The sequence below is a fragment of the Eleutherodactylus coqui genome, chromosome 3 (genome assembly GCF_035609145.1).
Source record: "Eleutherodactylus coqui strain aEleCoq1 chromosome 3, aEleCoq1.hap1, whole genome shotgun sequence".
NCBI classification, from domain to species: domain Eukaryota; kingdom Metazoa; phylum Chordata; class Amphibia; order Anura; family Eleutherodactylidae; genus Eleutherodactylus; species Eleutherodactylus coqui.
The window spans coordinates 220,297,733-220,305,917 of record NC_089839.1 but is presented as its reverse complement, the minus strand read 5'-3'; positions in this window follow the sequence as shown (position 1 = coordinate 220,305,917).

Here is an 8,185-nt window from a genome sequence, read left to right as displayed (position 1 = left end):
TCGTTTGCACAATTAAAGTCATAATGTCTTGAGCTTCCACAATAAAGGCACAGATTTTCTGCACAGAAAGGAGTTTGCGGATTGATAGGGGAATGTTTTTGTGAGGGAGATGTTTTGTTCTTTGTTTAAAATAAAAAAGAGAGATAGTTTTGTTCTTTGTTGTTGTTCAACTAAGAGGAAAAAAGATAGTGTCGCTCCTGATGTGGGGGCTAATGAGTGTCTTGAGTTTCTACACTACTCTATGTGTCTGTCCTTGACTGCTATGGCCACAAGGTGGAGACAAAGGAGTTTGCTACACAATATATGACTCGTGAAGAAGAGAATGTATGAGATGAGCATTGTAGTAATGTTAACTTGTTTGCATGAGACATTGTACACATTGTGTGAAGTGTGGTGATCATTAGAGGTGATATGGTTATTTTTATTTGAAGAAAATTGGTGATCCAGTCCACGCAAATTAAACAGGAAACAGTGCACTAGACAATACAGTAGTGACTATGTTGTACATTTACATGTTCAACTTGACCTAGATATTTGGGAAACTCTGGGATTGAATTGTGTGGGTATATTCTGGGCAACCATTAACTTATTTAGATGAACAATTGTTAATATTTAACCCCATAGAAGACGTATATGATACTAATTGAATTTGGCAAATACAAATGAGACGTAGAACATAAAATTATTTTATTAATTATTCTAGGATTGTTTGTCACAGTCTTCGTCATATGGCTGATGTGGAAAGTTGTATCTGATCAATGAAAAGATTTCCTGTAAGAACTGTGTGTCCACATAAAAGATGTACACGCATTCGTTGTGGTACACGTACACATTCGTTGTGGTAGAGTGCCAGCTTAAGAGTTGTTCACCTGCTTACAGTAGGCCAAATGGACTATGAGGGCTCCCACACTCTTGCGTTTGCGTTTTTTGTTAACGCAATTGTCAATGGGACTTTCTAATGTAAAAAACGCAATGCAACGCAGTGCAACTTACATTTTTGGTGCATTGCGTTGCGTAGCTTTTTTAACATTAGAGAGTCCCATTGACAATTGCGTTAACAAAAAACGCAAATGCAAGTGTGTGGGAGCCTTTAAAGAGATAAATAAGGGCAGGTTGTGGAATGCTTAACGATATTGAGTTATGGGAAACTCACAGAGAAATTGTGCGGAAGGGGGGATAGAGTAGTATTCAGAAAACTGCCAGATAGATTGTTGAAGAGCGTGAAGGCAGGCAGGCTTTTAAAGGATGTCAGAAAATGTTAAAAAGAGCTGGAATAGGGTCTGAAGGTTGTTTGGATGTACAGAGATGGGAAATATTCGACATTCAATAAGGAGGATAACTCAGTCACAATGCATTCACTTCAATGGTAGCTATTGACTTCTTAGTGGATACTGAAGTAGCCAAATCAGTGGTACACGTAGCTAATGGTTTCCCCTTTGAAGTCACAGATGAGTTCATCACTTGTGCGGGAGTTGATAGGAATCCTGGCAGACTCTCCTCACCAAACTACACTTTTCAGTCTGTTTAAGAATGAATAAATGTTTGTGTAGTGAGAATTTGCAGTTTGAAAGCATATTCAAAATTAAAAATCTGAAACAGTAAAATCTGTTATGCAGCTCTATTACTAGAAAGAGATAATGGTTCTTTTTACTTCCTCAAGAATAAGAAATTCCATAGAGAAGGGCAGTCAGCTTCAGAGAACTGTATAAAAATGTGTTACTACTGCATGGAATTATGCTCAATGAATCATATGGAGAAAGAAGCACGTGATATAGGTAGCTGGATTAAGAAAGTGGAAAGTGAAGGCTAGTTAACAAATAGTGATGAGAAATGAATTGAAGGTGTGCAGACAGTTAAAAGTTGAACTGAAAGGATGTTTATGTACAGGGATTTAAAAGTTGTCTGTGCAATGTGAATTGAAAATGTGTGCTGCACAAGAGAATTAGAATATAATACTTGTTGATTCTGATCATAAATAATGTAAATCAGTCATTTCTGTGAATTTTTTTGTGTGTGTGAGGGGCTCCTGTATGTGTTATATATGCACTGTAGAACTGTTAGACTTAAAGTGTAAAAAAGATGATCAAAAAGGTAGTCAAACTACAGGAGATAGAGCTAGATCATGCAATGAAAGGGAGGGAAGAATGTATTTGCCCCTCCCCAATACAGAGCAGTCTAGAAAAAAAGGGGTGTGATATGCATAGCACAAGTACATGGTGCATTCAAAATATTGAGTTGTACTTATTTGAATATTATTGAGGTATGATGCTAAAATGAGAATTATGCACTTGACAAACCCGATGAGTGCATTGCAAACAGAATCAAATTAATAACAAATTTGCTAAAAGGATATCACATTTCTAATGTGGGTAGATTTATGGTGTCAGAGACCTGCCCAGTTAACCTATCAGGGCAGACATACTTACAGTGATACAAGCAGAAATTGAATATACCCCAAATAGTATTAAGGGTATTACGCCTTTAATGAACCAGCAGTTAACTACCATTTGTGCAGTTCATATGGTTACAGATAGTAAATTCTTCCCCTATCTGCAATAGGTTTTTGCATAGGTCCCATAGGTATTATGGGCCCTTACTGTTATTGTCTCTCATGCATGCATTAAAAAAAATCCTGCATTGAGCACAAATTAAAAAATTTTCAGCTATCAGATTCACTAAGTATGAGACCGCCCTGCTAGCACCCTTACATCCCAATCTCAACAGTTCTGAATACAGCTTCATTCCTTCTGCTGAATTTTAAAAGGGTGGAGGGAAGGTAGGGGTAGCAGAGGCAGATGTACCACAAGCCTTGCAAGACACTATCCACTTCTCACCTGATGCACTGTTACCCTCGATTCTGAGGTGGATGAACAGTTAATTTGCTTGTTAAAAGCTTTTGTCTTCTTGGAAAAAGCTAATAGGTCCATAACCCCTGCAGATATAGCCCAGCTTACCCAGGTCCCAAAGATGCTATGGGCAACTAGCAAGACAGAAATTGGGAAGCTTCCAGTCCCACCTGTCTCGGTCAAGCTGAAGGAAGGTGCTGTGCTTCCTCACATGCCTCAGTACCCCCTGAGCCTCACACAAGAGGCAGCCATTGAAGTATCAATTCATCCCTCACTACAGGTCTGGGCCATAAAAGAAACTTTGAATCCCACTGCAATATTTTTGCTTGGATTCCAAAGGGGAGGGGGGGATAGACACATAACCACCGAGCAGCCTGAAAATACTGTGTATTTTAAATCACTTCAGACCACAGATAAACAAGATGTCAACATGATTGCATGTGCATGTTAAAAGTGAACTAATTGCTAATGCAGATTTTCAGTTGTTTTGTAGATTGTTCCAGATATCATGAAGATGGACAAGCAAACAGGTTATGCAGTGATAACCGATACTGGTAATTGTAGGGGAAAAAAAACACTCCCTTCTTCTAAAACCCACTCAGGAATCTGGAGTGGATGCGCTTGCTACAACATGTAGACTCGCTGAAGGTAAGACCTAATATCTGCACCGACTCGAGGTATGCTCCTGTGCCTCGCCTGCACACTTTATTCCATGATGTCACACCTCAGCCTTGAGCTAACCCATCAATCCAAGGAGGTAATGTGTGGTATAGTGTTTTCTCCTTGAATTACCCCAGGGTTCAACACTACAGTGACATGGTTTGTACAGGGCTGCATGGTATGTGCCCATCAAAACGGAAGCCAATTGGTCAAAGTACTTCCTCGCTGTTACTTGAAGGCTGGACTATCTGTTTCAGTGATTTCAGATTGACTGCATACAGCTACCAAAGGTAGGTGTCTTCAAGTTTGTCTTGATTTGCATAGACCTTTTCTCTTGTAAAATAAAGTAAATAAAAATGCGAACACCAAAACTACAGCTAAGAGACTGTCAAATGAAATAATTTATATATGTCCCCAGCACAGAGCAGGACTGTAAGACCCCTGGGACACTCAGATGTTCCATGTCCGATGCTGTGTACCTGATCTTGTGGAGGAGAAACAGGACAAAGACTTACATTTCATCGCTACATAATTTAAAGAGGGAAAGACAGAATTACCAGTGGCAGAACATTTTTCTAGTCATGGACACAAAATAGAACATACTAAAGTTATTACATTGAAAGGTAATTTCAAACCCTAACATCACAGAAGAATTTGGGAGTACATGTTTATAGCAACCATTGACACTATCAAGACTGGAATGAACCTCGGAAAGGGCTTTTTGCATCAGTGGAGAATATGAGAAATCTGGAGATAACACACATGCCTCGTTACATTCCTATCAGTGGACATATTAAGTATTTACTCCTATCCATATTCTGTTGTGGCATTATTTCAAGTGCAAATTAATCACACCATGTCTATGCCCTGTCATATATATATATATATATATATATATATACATACATACACAAGCCTCTTCTGGTATATTTCATTTAAGCCTGAGAAAGAACCATGTATAGGTTCAAAAGCTCACTATAACATCAAGTGTATTTATTAGCTATTAAAAGGTATCATATAGACAAGATTACTTGGTTTCTCCTACTGAGCACAATCACAATTTGGAAATCCCAAATAATGTTGCAACTCTGTTTTCAAATCACACCCCATATGGGGATTGCAATAGGCTGCCTAATAAATGTATTGGACAAAATAAATGGTAAGACAGTAGAAAATGGGATCGAAACATAGGATGTCCTGCTCTTTGGTTGACAAATTGCCTAGAGTCCTAGATCACGAGGTAGAAGCCATACCAATTTTGTGTTACCATATGATGGTCTGTCATAAACGGCAAGCCCTTCAAGAGTTCTGTATATGGGCATGGCTAACAGGATGGTTTGATTTGCCACACTTATAAATAGGGATTAGTTAGTGAAAGCTACAGACTGTCTAGATGTTCAAATTTTCAGAATATGGGGGGCTGGCTAATTATGCTAATACAATTCAAGCTTAATTGATTGTTGTTACTAACCAACACACAATAGTGCTAGATTACCTTATAGCTGCCCAAGAGTGGCATATGTCAGTATGTTTTGTACTTTGTCACACTTAGGTATGCATATGCATCAATCTCCTGACTACAATTTAGAGTAAAAAGGGAATCATGTCAGCTGCATAAAACCTGTGAGGGACTTCCCACACTGTTGAGTAATAGTGAAGTAATAGCTCTGGTAGCATCAATAGTGGGGGACTGGGGACTAGCAATAATTAATGGCAGGGTAATAAATGGTATAGCATGTGAAATGGCAAGAGCCCTTAATGGTACTTCACAGGCTCTTGACTTATTATTGTTGGATGTACAAGATACTCAGAAAGCTGCTCTCCAGAACAGAGCTACAATTAATAGTATTCAATCCTGGATGTAAGAAATTCGAAGGTATGTGTTGTTTCAATACAACTGATATTCATAAAAATATTCAAAAGGTTAGTACAGACTCTCAAGCAAAATAAGACCAGGGATAATTTGATTGGCATTCCTTGTTCACTGTATCTTAGCTTTGTTTACTTTTAGGTATACTTCATGATGTAGTGGTAAGTTTATATACTCTTTTGCTGTTGCATTCAGTGCATATCTAATCTAGTTGGTTTTATATAATAATTTCATGGCTCCACAAATACACAAATTTGCAACTTATGTAATTAAAGGAAATCAAAGTCAGACATAACTAAGTAGTTGGGTCATGTTTCCTCATGCTATATATATCCCAGTACACTGAACACATGAGTCATCTACCCTCAGACCAAGGCTTAGAATAGAGTCTCCTTAGGGACAGGCTGGGGACCACCCTATGTCAGTGTAACCAGGATGATTCTGGATAATTCTTAGGAACGTCCATCTTCCTAGAAGTTAAATAAGGCAAAACATTCCTTAGTGGTTAGCTCACATTTCTGGGATGAGAATAGAAATCATGCTAACTGTGGGGGCTATGTAACATGAAGAAACAGTCGCAAAACGGGGGATTTGTGAGAGAAGCTATAATATTTCCTTTCGTCCATTTTTGTCTTAGTCTTTCGCTGCCTTTTCTTTAGCTCATATTACTGTTTCAATCACAAGAATGCAAGGCCTTTTACAGAAGTCGCAAGAGGAAAAGTTCTAATTGGCCTGAAAGAAGTCCCACCTCAAGAGAGACGTCACTCCAACATGCGGCACTTCCTTAATCTTTAATTACCAATGATAAAAATGAATTATACTAAATTATAATAATTACAAGTGAGGCGTGTTCTAGCCTAGTTTCAAATGTCTTTGTATAAAATATCTGTGGATTAGCTAATAAATTAGATGACTTCCTATCACATTAAAAGTGTGTATGATTTGTAAGCTTCTTCGAGCAAGAACATTAACACTTAATTTGGCCACTTGAAAACATACCAACTATGGAATATTTCACTAACATGAGTCTAGGACACTTATGGTTTTTATAAGACAGTGTTAGGGCTTCTTGAGATGACTGTATATGCGTTTTTTGTGCGCATAGACGATTCGCGCACAATGTGCAGAGAATGGAACCCATTGCTATCAATGGGTTAATTCTTATGAACGTTTTTTTGCATGCATATTTATGCATGCAAAAAGAAAATAGGTTCTGCTCTATCTTTCTTCGTATTGCGCAGCAAAGGCCTCCAAAGAAGTCTATGGGAGGTGCACAGATACGTACTGAATATGAGCATAAATGTGCAATACGCTCATTCATAGCACAATTACATTCATTCATATCAACCTCATTTATAGTACAATTACGTTGCGCTGAGGCGAGCGTATTTGTGTATACACTCTGTAGTGGAAAATAGGATTGGACCACTATAAAATGTCTATTTCACTGATTGTATTAAAAATTAGACTACAGCGCCTTGATTCATGAGACTAGTTACTTACTCTTACTGCTTGTGTGTACGCAAGCTTTGAACGTATTTAGTCTGTTTGCATATAACATACTTGCATCATATGACACCTACTAACTCCCTCCGCTCCTCACCCCCTCCATTGAAGAAGAAAAGACGTCTCTACATTCTGTTTCTACACCCAAGACTATGTTAGCAGAAGTGATGACAGCAGAATGCGGAGACCCGGATGGGCAGGAAATTTATACAGTTCACCCTGTCACATGCTTACTACTCCCATAAAGGGCATATGTTATGTTTGTATATAAAAGAAGCTGTGTGTTCAGAATAAAGCAGAGCTCAGGTACTCAGGAAGCATCACAAATCTGAACAACGCTGTCTAAGTGTGGTTCTTTCTGGTGTGCGCACACTCTCAGTGTCCTAATTAGGAAGGGTACAAAATACCCCAGACCCTGTTCAGGAAAACTGATCCAGAACAGCCCATGTAAATCCACCCTTAGGCCTTAGTCAGACGGGCGTTTTTTGCCGCGATTTGCGGATCGCATGACGGATGCGCATCCGCAAATCGCGTGACCGGTGCGCGCAAGTCGCCCGCAAATCGCCCGCAAATCTGCTCCTAGCCGCGTTTCATTAGAAACGGGCTGGAGCTGTCCAGCGCATTGCATTCAATGGAGACGGCAATACAGCCGTCTCCATTGAAAGCAATGCGCTGCGGGCGAGCCCGGGATGAATTGTCGGTAAGGGCTTAAATATATAAGCCCTTACCTGCAATCCATCCTAAAATGTGTTAAAATAAAAAAAAATTGCATTCTCACCTTCTGCCTGCAGCTCCGGGCAGCCGTCCTGCAGTGGGTGTGAAGGGGGTGTGAGTCAGACCTGCCCCCTGATTGGCTCAGCGCTGAGCCAATCAGAGGCATGCCTCACTCACACCCATTCATGAATTCATGAATGGATGTGAGTCAGACCTGCCCCTGATTGGCTCAGCGCTGAGAGGCAGCAGTCACTCACCCATTCATGAATTCATGAATGGGTGTGTGAGTGAAACCGGCCTCTGATTGGTCAGGCTGTGACCAATCAGAGCAGATCATTCAGCAGGCGGGGATTTTAAAGCCCCGCCGGCTGAATAGTGCCGAGAAGCAGTTCAGGAGAACTGACAGCGGCCGCGGCTGGACTCCGGCTGCAGCGGAAAGGTGAGTATACAATTTTTTTTTATTTTAACACATTTTAGCATGAATTGCAGGGAAGGGTTTATATATTTAACCCCTTCCCGACAATTAACCCCGCGCACGCCGGCAGCCCATTGCTTTCAATGGAGCGGCTGTATTGCCGCTCCATTGAAT